The 15073-nt window shown below is 33.2% G+C and overlaps 1 non-coding gene across 1 annotated transcript; it reads right to left on the bottom strand.

Moving 5' to 3' along the window:
- Window positions 1-14665: 14665 nt before the first annotated feature.
- On the bottom strand, window positions 14666-14738 carry Trnav-aac (transfer RNA valine (anticodon AAC)). Its single transcript has one exon. It is a non-coding gene; the product is annotated as a tRNA-Val (tRNA).
- Window positions 14739-15073: the final 335 nt, after the last annotated feature.

Raw genomic sequence — 15073 nt, 5'->3', positions numbered from 1 at the left:
GATTCTATTAAATTATTTGTAGGTTTTGAATAGAAAATATCGAAGAACCTCAGTAATTACTGAGTACTTGTCTATGAACACTATTTCTTATATACTTTTGAAATCATTTGTCCTGACTCGCTTTAAACGCTCAGCCAGCATCGCTGAGTCTAGAAAGCTGAAATTCGGAATATAAATTTATTTAACGCGAGCTGCCGCTAAGAACTTCCTCCCTTTTTCTTTATGACTTTAATGTATGAACTGAATGACTAATATTATAAAAGTGGCTGGACGGATTTGGACTTAAACTAACCTAACAGCTGATTTATCCCCTCCCCCTACCCTCCTTTAAACTTAAAGATTTTCCTGTTTATCAAAATGGTATTTCCACATATAACATTAAACACAGGACATAGTTCTAGAGACATATTGATCAAACAACCAGTGACTGTATTTGAAAAAATAATAACACCGTAATCGATCAATGATATTTTAAAGAGGATTTAAAATACACTGATTATTTGAATACATCTGCCATCCATCACTGAATGGTCACGCAAGATTATAAAGAGCCATCAAGTGACGCTACTAGCCATGGTGATGCAACCGCTCCGGTAACCTCGTCACCGAGATCATCATACTGTCTGTGTTGTGACAGTTGGTGAGTCTTGGATTCTTCGATATAGTATAGAATAGAATATGGAATTTAGTTATTAATCTGCATGTATTCCTTACTTATTCCAAATTACATTTTTGTTCGGTTGGCAGTAACAATGAGATATCTCATATTGCCTCCTTGGTTACAGGGGAACTGGTGCGCATTTGCATAGAAGCAATTTTGGTACCATTCCACAAGATCATGGTTTTTTTCAATTTTCAATTGGATATATTTAAGGTTTTGATGTGAACAATTATTATGCAATTCAATGTAAATAACACGTTATAGTGTAATACCATTCGGAACCTGATGTAGGTTTTACATTTAACATAATCTCCATGATTACATGACATGACAATTATAATAAAATATATAAGAATCTACTCGAAAAAATATTTTGTCTCTTTGAATGGTCGAAGTTTACCGAACCGAAAGTTCCTTCCAAAATGCAAAATCAATATTCTATTGTACATGCATCATGTAAACAATATTCTATGTTCTATTTATTGTGAAATGTAAGACAAATTGGTTTGAAGAATCAATGAGTTTAAACTTTAAAAGTAAAATTATATATATGTTCAGTGGAACATATATATAATGCAGTCCAAAAATGAAATGCCCAGCAGTGTCTGGGGAAAAATTACTCGTCTTTTGAGTTTATTAAACTATATGAACTCGTGACCTTCGGTTAATGTTAACGTGTTTTAGCAACTGAGCTACCTCGGCGCTTCCTTCATAATGTTTTACAGAAAATGAATTCAATTACTTAATTATACGAAATAATCATAGTGAACCAGAACCTTTTTTCAAATTTTTTGTTTTTTTATTTATTTCACAGATTAAAAATGAGAAGACGTAAGCATTTTGGCGGTTTAAATTTAATTTAATTTAACTTTACAAGTATTCACTTTTGTGACTAAATACATTCTAAATATAATAAATTATTAAGGGCATACTTTATGACATGTTTAGATTTGAACAATATATACTTATATATAACACCTGAATATTAAACCTTCATACCGCCTACATAACAACGAGTCATCAGACCTACGCGAGGTTCCCATAAAACCATCATAACTGGCCGAATCAAACATATTGCAAAATACATTCATGGAAATATGACCTTTATTGTAAACGTGTTATGGACGTAATTTATACAAGTCACAGTGAGGCCGTGGTACCAGGGCGTTATAAGTTTTGCGCAAGTTACGCAACACGCCACTCTCACTTTCGCGAATGAGGCCTTTGCGGTCTAATGCCATCTTTACTACGCTGAACTTATGTTGGCCTAGTGTATTCCAAGCGGAAAATTATTATTATTATATAAATATAATTCCATATTTATTTATCTTTTTTATTTTGTAAACCGGATGCTTCTTATTAACAATTAAATATTTGAAATCATTTCCTTGTAGTAATAATTAATCTACTTTAAAGTAAATTTGATGAATCTTAAATCGGGTAAATGTCACAGTTATTGATGACACTGTATGGAAAGCTATCCGTATTTTTTACACTTAAAATATACGTATCCACATTCAAAAACATATGAAAACTGCTATAATTTCGTTGCATATTCAAATCGTAGTGTCGTGGCTGAAGCGAAAGTGTGTCAAACTGGCCCACACAGTAACGTAGTAGGGATGCGGTATGCCAACACAGGCTTTATGAGCTAAGGAGATATTTTATACATAAACCCGTGACCCGCCCATGTTTTACACGAATAATTTATCTATTATATAATATGTTAAACTTTATGAACAAAATTCAATTTACAATCAGTTAGTGTACAACTCTGTTTCACTCGAATTAAATTTAACATGACATTTTTAAATTGGTTAACGTTCTAAAAATTATGACGTCACTAAAATCTATAAAAACAATGGTACACATTTAACACACAAATATATAAAAAACAATACGATTCCGTATCGATTTGTTTAAATTTATGTGCATAATGACCTAATAAAATAATTTCGCCGAGACAAACCAACACTTCTATATACTAAGCTGTTCAGAGGCAGCCAACTTGAGTAAAGTTATACCTAACTAGCAATCCGCCCCGGCTTCGCATGTGTGTAATTTATTAATATAAATTTAATTAAATCCCCTTAATTGTTTTTTAAAATCGGAATAGTTCCGGATGTTACCTCTTATATACAAACAAACAAATTTTACCTCTTTATAATATTTGTGTAGACCAGCCGTCCGTCCCGATTTCGTCCGGGTGAAATAAGTCTTAATTTTTATTTCCATAAAAACCTTTTTACAAAATATTAGATATATAAATACATAAGGAACATAATATTTTTTCAATTAAAAATTAAATAGGCCATCAATTGAACTGTCAAATCGAAGTCGATAATAATTGTTGAAATGAAAGGTTAATTAAATAATTCGATAGGAATAATTTTATTTATTAAAATTTTAACTAAATACGAGTACTTAAATCTCGCGACAAGCTTTTATATCATATAAAATTGTCGTTTGTATTGTAATAAGTGTCGAATGTGTCAAATATGAAATGACGTTATGAGTTAACAGTAAAAGTCTCAGTGTAAAAGTTTATTTTTATCTTTTTAGCGAATTTAAAAAAAAAAACGTTTTTAAACTTTTTATTTAATAAAAAAAATATTAAATAACAGAGAGCGATAATTAAAAGGCACCACGAATTTGGTACCATTCTCGCTCACTCATACTAACATTTTAAAATAATTGAACCATCGACAAGCGAATATCTGAGACTGAAGAACTGGCAAGAAAAACAGTAGTTAATCTTTTCCGACAGCTATTACATAGGTGATTAAATACAATTGAATTATTATGTACATTAGTTTTTTTTACATTGGCAGCCTGTAAAGTTCCCACTGCTGGGCTAAGGCCTCCTCTCCCTTTGAGGAGAAGGTTTGGAGCATACACATGTGGCAGAATTTCGTTGAAATTTAGACACATGCAGGTTTCCTCGCGATGTTTTCCTTCACCGCCGAGCACGAGATGTGTTATGAATACAAATTAAGCACATGAAAATTCAGTGATGCTCGCCTGGGTTTGAACCCGAAATCATCGGTTAAGATGCACGCGTTCTGACCACTGGGTCATCTCGGTTTAAACTATGCCAGATATACACGTAATATTATATAATATATATAATACGTTGTGGTTATATTGAGTAGTCAAGAAGGTCCTCCTAAACTTAATACAATTTTCCTTCGTTTTTTCTTGATATTTGACTAGGTATGACCTCAGGTAATTGGATGAATGGCTTAAAATGAAAATAATCAAAGGTAAACTCCGATAAAACAATTTAATTATTATATTTGAATAAGGAATGTATAGTTTAAGGTCTTTATAATGCGTAAACGAAGAAGATGAAGATCATCAACCATCATGAATCAGCACACTGACAATACAAGGATTTTCAGGTTTGTTTAAATATGACGTGTCATATGAAAATGCTATTGTTATTAAAGCTTCCAGAATGTTCTGTTTTTGGAATTCTAACTATATAAGGTTACCACTAATTTTTTTTTTTTTTATTTTGTAGGTACAGAATTGCAAGTGTTCAATAAATTTTACTCATATATTTTTTTAATTTTCGTAAACATTTTAATGAAATCTATTGTTCTTTTCTTTGGTTTTTTTATGCGTGTCTATTAAAAAAAAAAAACATAAAACTATTTTTATTTAAAAAATGACACGCATAAAAAATCCAAACAGCTCCCACTGTAAAAATATAAAAATATATTTATAAAAAACATACTTATATTAAAATACAAGAATTTACCAAGCGCTCATAACTATCGAAGAGATATTAACATTTAACACGCTTAATGAGTCGCAGTGATCAGACAGTGATTATCATACAATGATTACTATGGTAATACAAATTTGTTGGTCAATCGTGTTAAACTAGTGGCCTATGATCTGTATTGTGAATGACCTTGGATTAATTTGGACTATTGTCCTACAAAATGGTAGATGTACTACTATGTGTATACACATACTATATACGGTAAATTCTGACTTATAGTGTAACTTCAAGGTGTCAAACTTTTAAAATTTTCTGCTGGCAACTCTACTAATATTCATCAAACTGCTCTGGATAAATGAAAGATGTATTTTTGATTTGAGACATTTGAAAAAGGAACAATATTTAAATTCGTCTGTTTGTTTATTTTATTAAATGTATTACAAAATTTATCTTCTGTGCATATTTCCGTTGTGAATTACATCAAACGCGAGATCAACTATGCGACTTAAAGTACATGAATTACAACATAAAACCTATCCACTGTGTAACCAAACGAAGCGAGTTTTCACAGAAACGACTGCTGGAATATAATCCGCACGGTGTTTTGTCATTTGATAAAAAATAAATAACAAATTCTCATTTCACTCGCACAAACAGCTCCATCACATTTTCATTTTCTTTATACAAACTACAGGCCCTTAAAGTTAATAATATTTCATCTTTATTCATATTATGTATATTACATAATATACATATTTATGTACATATTACTTGGAGGAGATGAGCTCTTTGGTAGAAGCAAATAGCGTTGGGGCATCCACCGACCGATGAACATAAGGTGGTTGGACCGGACTGGATGTGGAAAGTGGAGGACCAGCAGCTTTGACACACCTTAAAAGAGACCTAAGTGAATAATGATAGGCAGATATGTAGATAGAAGATATTTATATTAAAACGCATACATTCCTCAACAACCTGGTTTTGAATTATTGTCATAAATGGTATTTACAACTGAAGATGATGCAGCTCTATCAAAAGTATTTTTTGTGGCTCATCTAATATCTATGTTGGTTAATCTCGATTACTACATATTTTTTCCGAAAGTAAACTTTCAACTTTCAGCACATTTGCAAAGTAAAACTTTTGTGTCTTTGTCAACTAATATTTTATATAGGTTTTTTTTTTTAAATACATTCGCAATTAAACACTCGTTGAAAAATAATCGCCACGACCCACAGGTATTAGTATAGTAGGAATTTTTAAATACTCTATATACTCTAGGATACCTCACATCTCTTAAGCGCCATTAACCTTGGGAACTAATTAGTTATGTTTACTGGATCACTGACCCTTCAAATCGGAAAACAACAATACTGTTTGGTGGAATATGTATTGATTGCGTCACTCGAATAAAAGCCTACCACCAAGTGAATAAATAGACAGGATAAGATGTTAAATTTAATAGTTTCTGAAAGATTTGTATTTGAAATAATCATTCGGTGAAAATAACCTTCAAGAAATGAACGTACACTTTTCTTATAGGCAAGGCACCTGCAAGCCCCCCGGCGTTGAAAATGTCCAGGGGCCGTAGTCAATTTTCTTCTTATGAGCCTCCTGTTCTTTAGGTACCTGTACTGTGAATTAAATTTCGCACATATATAAATTTTTAGCAAAGATTTTTGGCACAGATCAGACCCAATCCGTTCATAGGCATGTGAAGCCGCGTACGGTAACTAGTATTACACTCGTATAAACAAAGAAATGAAGTTATCACACAATGAGACGCACACATGAAAAAAATACTGACCTAAAACTATAACTAAAAGATGCAAACAATCTTTTTAAGTTTGATACCAGGGACGGACTTGAATATAATTTAATTAATTAAAATATATTTCGTAAAAAAATTAAATTGTTGTTAGAGAACCAAAAATGAAATAAAAATATATTTCTTGTTATTATAAGATAACACAGCCCGTTCATTGTACATAAAAATAATGTTAAATACACAATAAAAAAAGGACTTCTAGTGTTCGCTCAATGATCGAAATTCGAACAACAGTAATTTAATTACATCTGTTTTTATACTCTTATTTACAATTTTTTTTTAAAATCTTAACTCCATCAAAGGCTCCCAAAAATATAGAAAACGTACAAGTAAAAGGTATTCAAATATTCACTTCATAGCTTACACAAACAAAAATAGATGTTAACATAAAAAAAAATGCTAAAAATATATTCATTTAAATAGATTACTATCTCGCCCGGCCCTGTTTCTTTCTATTAGTGGGCCTGCCCTATTTAAGGGATTACAACATAGGGACACGCACACATATGTAGTACGATCGAGATACCGATGTTCGTGTGCGTATTGATAAATATGCAATAGGTTTGCACTAATTTTATTCGACGTAAATATTATATAATAAATGTATAGACTGTTATTTTTGACATCGGTATTCGTACAAGCAAATGGACTAGCACGTGCCCAATGCCCATAGACATTAGTGACGTATGCCATTTCTTACATAACCAAAGCGCCACCAACCTTGAGGACTGAGATGTTATGTCCCTTGTGCCTGTAGATACACTGGCTCTTAAAACCGGACCACAAAACTATAGATGTTTGGGTTTACATGATGAGTAGTTAGTAATTAGACCATCAAGTAAATTATCGTGTGTTTGAATGAATGAAGTGTTAGTTAAAACGTCAGTTTTATATATGTATGTGGCTATCGTCACTGGTAATATTATATGACGGAAATAACAACCGCCCTATTCTATTGGGATACGACCGCACCCTAACCCAGCAGATAATACATTTGTGGTTTCAAAAAATAAATTCAAAGATCTTGCTTAATAACCATTGAAGATTGTCTCTACCTGTTATGACCGACTGATCGATTTTGTTTACGTCATCCATCTTTACTCTCAAGGGCAGAAGATATTACATTGCACAAGCTTATACCCACACATAAGTGCACCCAGATCTGATAATCGGATGATATCAGAGAATGAACAGGCGTTTCAGGCGCAAGACTTTACGTGGTTTCTGAAGTAAAAGTCTACAAATAAAATTGGATTGTGTTGATATAAAATCTGATATTAATGGACTGAACGACCGGTTTTCGAGGCTAAGAAGAGCTAAAAGTGCTAAGGAACGTGTTTGCTCAAACGTACGCGCTCCTCCGCGCGACCTAATTGCTGTTGACAAAGTATTTACTTAATCACGCATTCGCGCGCTTTCTCGAGTGAACGTGCGTCGGCTCAGTACATCATTTAAACAAATTTTGGTAGAAAAAGGAATGGTAATAGTAAATTATCACAGGGACTGCAATAGCTGGTAGCATGATGTTTCAAGTTCCATAAAATAGATTGAAGTAACAGCCTGTCAATGTTCCACTGGCTGGAGAAGATTTGGAGCTCCAAAACGCTGCTTTAATTTGGGTTAGTAGATACACATGTTTGACGACCTCCGTGGTCGAGTAGTGTGTACACCGGTTTTCATGGGTACGCCACTCCGAGGTGGGTTAGATTCCCGGCCGAGTCGATGTAGAAAAAGTTCATTAGTTTTCTATGTTGTCTTGGGTCTGGGTGTTTGTGGTACCGTCGTTACTTCCGATTTTCCATAACACAAGTGCTTTAACTTCTTACATTGGGATCAGAGTAATGTATGTGATGTTGTCCAATATTTATATTAAAAAAAACGTGACAAAATTTCATTGAAAATAGACGTTTTCTTTCACCGCCAAACACAAGTAGAATTATAATCACAACTTAAGGACATGAAAATTCAGCAGTGCTTGGGTTGGAACCTGCAGACATCGGTTACGTCTTAACCGATGCCACGCGTCTAACCTCGGGCTTTTATGGCACTCTGCCATATCGGGACATCAATCGTAGGGTCGAATACGCTTCGTTTAGCTAATAAGTAAGTAACAAATTGCAAAGTAAAAAAATATATAATTGTGATATTACTTTAAATATATAGAAATAAGAAATCTGTTGTCCTCCTGATCAATTAACTGATCACGATGGCCATAATTTATTATAGCGCAGACGTGTGTGCACAAACACAGGTGCACGCTCTACTCCCACACTCATACACACTCTTTACTAGCACACGTGTCCCCCTCCTCTTACAACCTGGGTGCCTTCAAACGAGGCGAGAGGCATCTTGCGGGCTGGCATGGCTAGGGTGACTAGTGCAGCTCATTCTAGCTGACTATACTTGTCGTCTTCGCGTTTGGAATCCACTTCCACTTACCATCAGGTGGAGTGGACTCATATGTCTGTCCGGACAATATAATAAATATATCTATATATATAATCCGATGGAACACCAATCTGACACGTGGTATTACGTGTTTTAAAACCAAATTATAATATATAACTGAAGCATTTATGGGATCACTAACAGATTATTATTATAAATTACATAAAAAACACCTTTAATTAATAAAATGCAGCAATAGGCGCCCTTTGACTTAAAGACATTATTTTTCTCACGAGCTACAAGTTTGTTAGTCATACTAGTAATGACGCGATTATGTCCAGTTAGGGTTCCGTATTGAAAAACATTATTTATTAAAAATAAAGAAAGAAGATAGAAACTACTTAAGAGATAAATATTAAATGAAAAGCTTAGTAGCCAACCTCTAGAAAAGTACCAGGGTCCTTTATTGAGATCGCCTGCACAGCGCGATAGGGCCGCGGCTAAGCGGAGCTCTCCTCTGGGAGAACAACTAACCGTTTTTTTATTTCGCTAAAAAAACGCGTATGTGGAACTGACCGGTACCTAGGACGCACCCTAGAACACCGGAATACGTTCTCAAATTTAAAATATACTTTATTCAAGTAGGCTTTTACGAGCACTTTTGAATCGTCAATTAACAAATTATATTAATTGAAGCTACCACCGGTTCGAAATGTAGATTCTACCGAGAAGAACCGGCAAGAAGCTCAGTAGTTAATGTTTTTCAACTACCAAACGGACGGTACCATCTCCGTTTCTTCGAGGGTTGGACCGTGGGAGTTAACTAACCTCTTTTTTCACGCATTGGAAACGTTCACAAAGTTACCCAGGCAGCTGAAGAATGTGGAACCTGAATGATGTTGGATTCCTACTCTCTGTGATGGCTCTCGGCACGGATCGGAGAGGCTGCGGGATCACGTCGATCTAACTCATCCGCGGGCCCGTCCGTGCCAGTGGCGGAGTTAACTAACCTAACCTAAGCCAGTCTCTGCTGATTTCTTTGCCATTTAATCAACAATAACAATATATGTATTAATTTAAACATTTATTAATAGAGGCAGTAATAAAGTCACGCAATAGGCTTGTGAGATGTTTATTTATAATTATTTATATCGTGCTTTGTGATCTGTAATTAAATTAAAATAAACATTACATTTATATAATTTATATCCTGTTTAATTAGACATTTTTGAATTAATTTAATTGTATTTATTAAATTACACATACTCTTTGTATTACTAAACATTTTTTTGTGTACATTGAAATGAATATTATTTTATAATTCATCAACGTAATTATTTCTAATAATCTTTAATTCGTTTGTTGTTGAAACGTTTGGACATTATTATAACGTATCGTTCTGTATGTATGTTGCGTATTTCTTCCACCGGTGGCATTAGGCCCGGTTCATTTTTCGTCCAAGGTATATAGGATTTGCGATTAAACGACAAAATGCTGGTAGAATTCTAATGAAATGACACGTGGGCATGATTTATACAGTATTTTAGAACGCGTACCTATTGGGTGTTCAAATCCATGCAAGCAGCACTGAATTTTCATTTTCAATCAATCATTTTTGCAGTTTATCAACCGATTTGATTGGTAATTTAATGTTTAAGTGGCAACACTGATTATCCTTCACACAAACATTCGATAGTCTGCCGAAACCAACGCAAGCCAGCACATCGAGTCAAAGTTTTTGACTCGATGTGCTGAACGCCTTTGCATTTTTTATTTATTTATTTATTTATACTTTATTGCACCCAAACTTAAAACTAAAAATTACAATATTGCAACACAAAGTTGCATGAGTTGCAACAGGCGGCCTTATCACTCAGCAGCGATCTCTTCCAGGCAACCTTTGGGCAGAGGTGAGCATTTTTTGTATATAATAATGATGTAAACCGCCTAAATATAGGGGTCTGGAACAGTGCCTGTACATACTTATAATAATAGGTTTAAACCGTAGAAACCCAATTATTTACCTTATATTTTAATAATTTTAGATCCTATAGGAGCATCATCACTATTTGACCAAGCTCCTAAAAAAGAAATAGATAAAAAAAAAGTAAGTATTTTGCTTATTTAACTTCAAGTTACTTAACAATGTTAGTTAAATATGTGCAGGTGAAAAGTTAAACTTTTACAGATTAATTAATAAATTATATGCCAGTGGGCTATTACGGTTAGAACATAGCAACTGTTTCTATCAAATATTTGATACGGAGTGTTATCAAATCAAATCAAAATGTCAAATTTCAGATCCTTTCAGCGGCTCTGGCGTGATTGAGTCACAAACATCCATCCAAACATTAGTATTTCATAATAATATTAATGGTAAGAGACCTGATGGATTAACATTGATTCCCTGGGAACGAGGACGGGCCCTTGTGTGGCACGCTACATGCGTTGACACGTTGGCCCCGTGTCATATCCGAGAAACAATGTTAAGGGCCGGTGCCGAAAAAAAGCTGAAGCAAAATAAAGATCGAAATATTCGTGTCTTATGTCAAATTTTTGTCCCATTTGCTGTTGAAACACTTTCCCCTTGGAGTAGTAGTGCTAAAAGCTTCATTAAAAGTGTAACACCTCACCTTATTGCCTCCACTGGTGACAGGAGGGCTCGTTCGATTTTTACCCAGAGGATCGGAATTGCGATTCAACGGGGAAATGCTGCTAGCATTCTTGCCACCATTCCAAGCGGTCAAGATTTATACAGTAACAATTTTTAATTAATATTTGTATATATTTAAGCACTTAAACGTTATTAATTCTTAAAAATATATAGTCGCAGTTAAAAATAAAACTTTATGACATACGTGGCTGAGACTTACTTGTAAGCAAACTATGTAAGTAAAGATATATTACAAAGAATTGCGTAACCAGTTACCAGGAGAGCATAACGCGTGAGATTCGTGCGTTATGTCGAGCGCAAATGTATGACATTCTAATGTAAGTGTGATATGGAAGAGTTATTTCTGTATTAACAGTCAAGTTAACATGCAATTATACATGCACTAGATGAAAACCTGGCTTCGCTCGGGTAGAATAAATAAAACTAAACAAATACGGTTTATCGTTTATTAAAAATTGATTGGGGATATGTTTCCGTTGATTTTAGCGTAGCCATGCACGAAATTATTATTTGGAATACAATTACTGAACGCACCCGTAAACGTCAAACATGGCCGCCCGTTGAACTGTCATGTCATTGAATTTTACGGATTTAACATCGAAATATCTCGAATATACGAATTTTACGAATATGATATGTGTTTTATTAATTATTTTTAAACGATTTAATTGTGGTTAGGCTTCGATCGGGTCTATCGTAGACCTGCACGAAATTATTAATAATGATACATACGGTTTCACGTGTAAATGTCTTGTAGTCTTTTTCTTACGAATATAAAACGAGTAATGTCAGAAAAGGGTTTTGTCAGAGCGAATAGACAGAATGGTGTTTATCGGATAACTTAATCTGCATATATTTTAACATAACTTGTTAATTTAATGTATTCATAATTTTACTGATGCTCTATTAATTCCATTTATATTTGAATATCTATTTAAACGCGTTGAGAGTAAATTTTTTCGAAAGAACTGAAATGTCGTCCAAAAATCTCTACGAAGTTAATTGCGAATGAGAGACAATACACTACAATTCAAAATAAAATCAGAGAACTCCTACACAAAATCGCAACCGTAGATATATAACCGTATAATATATACATATATAGAACATGTTCTTCCTAGTTGTTCAAGTTTACTTCATAACAAATATCATCAAATTCGGTGAAAACGTAACAGACAGACAGGATTACTTTATAATCTATCTATATATATATAAAAGCAAAATACAACTCACTGATTGATCACGAAATATCAAAAATTATAACACCTACAAATATTAAATTCGGCAGGTAAGTTCCTTATAGGGTGTAGACATCCGCTATGGTGGGATTTTACGAAACTCTACCCCAGAGGGGGTAAAACGGGGTTTAGAAATTTGTGTTTTATTAAACGCGTGGGTAAAGCCGTAAGTTCAGCTAGGATTAGTATAGATGCTTAGTAGGTTTAATAGTAATTATTTAGGAGTAATTATTTTATATTAATAAAGTGATTCGCGTTTCCGGTCTGTTTTATGCACGTGATACGACTTGCCAGCCTTTTAACGGTTTGTGTGTTAGATTTGTGGTTACCTAGTGCTTAAGTATTAATATTACAAGTCATTAATTGTCTTTTTTTTTTAATGACACAAATTAAATCACACAAAATAAAATCACGTTTTATAATAACGCTCCAATATTTATATTTTACAATCCCTCGCAATAATGTGTCAATTTTTCATGACAGATCAATCTTTTTTAAAAAAGAAGCAATAAAATCATATGCCAGTATTAAATGTTATGTCATATAAAATAATATTAATTAAAGTCTTACAAATTATTAAACAATTAAGTACAATAATAATGATAATTTAATAGTTTCTGTTTTGTTAATTATATGTAGTAATAATATTATATAATTATTTTTATAAAATCATTATGACATAACACCGTTTTGGAGGCTGGGGTTAAACGCTACACATATAAAAATTCAGCGTCGCTTGCCCGGGTTGGAATTCATAATCTTCGGTTAAGATTCATGTCTTCTAAGTTCTAAAACCTGAGCCAACACGGCTCATTTGTGTTTCATCTCGTATAATTCATCTCGTGCTCGGTGAATGAAACATCGTGAGGAAACTTGCATGCGTTGGATGAGAATCCATGTATGTACAATCGAGCAAACCACATTGGAGCAGCGTAGTGGAGAATGTTCCACGCCCTGTCAAAAAAGAAGAGGAAGGCTAAGTCCAGCAGTGGGATGTTTACATGATATTACGTTACTTTACATTTTACGTTAATATTCGGTAAGCACTGTAATTCAGTAGATATTATTTAAGAATTATATAGCGAATAAATATTACAAAAGTAAACAAAAAAACTACAAACAACTGTTTGTGATACGGAACCCTTAGTGCGCACATTCAACTCGTACTTGGTCTTGACTTTTTACTTTTCAACAGAGCCACATATTTTCGTGTGCGCTCTCAACCGGAATGGTCGAAGACGGATCTGTATCTAATACGAGATTTTTCAAATCGGACTGTTCCTGAAATGAACAAGTTTAAAAACCAAACGCTCTTCAGCAATATTTTTACAAATAACGATTTATTTGAAATTAGTTTAATTTATTTTTATTATCACCTGATTAATTGCTTCATCTGTTGAAGGCTTAAGTATCTAAAAAGATTCTCAAGCATAAAACGTATTGAAGTCTTAATAATAAGTTTATCTACACGATAACAGATGGTGATTTCTTGTGAAGATATTTATAAAACCATCGAAATGAAAAGTAAAATATAACAAATATTGTATAAAGTTTCTTTAAAACATTCAAATCATTTTTATTCACGTTAGCTAATTTATTTACTCACGCATTAGGTTCAGCGCCATCTTGCGGTGGATAGATAAATGTATTGCTTTTGGCACGCTTTGTTCTCAGTACAGATGTTTAACATCATAATGTAGTTCATATAAATTTCACTAGATGGCAGAATAATACAATTATTGATATCGCAATTATATTCAATGTTGGTCTTTATCTTTATACGAAAAATAAGCAGAGGATTTAAAAATACGTTTAATTATATAAAACCGCCTTAAAATCTTCAAAAATAAATACTCAAAACATCCTCTTATTTAATAGTCTATATGGAATTATTTAAGAAAATAAGTAAATTATCTAATTATGTATAATAATTCTAAGCAGCCTTCTTTAAGTACCTAACTTCAATTTGTTCATTGTAATTATTATTATGTAGCTTTGATTTTGTGCAGCCATAAATGATATTATAAATTTAATATATAAATGCAGACTTCATAAATATATTTAATTTAATTAAATATACTATCTTTATTATATTATAATAGTAAAAGTAAAGATAAAAAAAAGTGAAACTAAAACAACCAAAAATTGTTTCCGCCCGGGATCGAACCGGGGGCCTTCTGCGTGTTAGGCAGATGTGATAACCGCTACACCACGGAAACCGACAGTTACATAGGTGAAAATGAAGAATATATATGTCAACATTGCAATATCTTCGAAGATTTTTTAATAATTTTAGTGACTTACATTGCTGCAATATATAACCTCGAGAATATTAAACTCTTAAAATGTAAATAAATTGTAGCCTACATATCATATACAAAGCACCTACATTTCGCCCACGTGTTGATTCGTGGGTTATAAGGTATAAAAACCTATATCCTTCCTTCGTACCAAAGTTCATCAAATTCGATTCAGTGGTTTAGGCATGATAGCCTATATATATGAAAGGTTTTGAAAATGGATGTGGATGGATATAGAGGTAGGGGAAGACCCA

Source organism: Vanessa tameamea, chromosome 25 (assembly GCF_037043105.1).
Source record: "Vanessa tameamea isolate UH-Manoa-2023 chromosome 25, ilVanTame1 primary haplotype, whole genome shotgun sequence".
NCBI classification, from domain to species: Eukaryota; Metazoa; Arthropoda; class Insecta; order Lepidoptera; family Nymphalidae; genus Vanessa; species Vanessa tameamea.
Note: the sequence above shows the minus strand (reverse complement) of the source record. Positions and strands in the feature narration are given on the sequence as shown.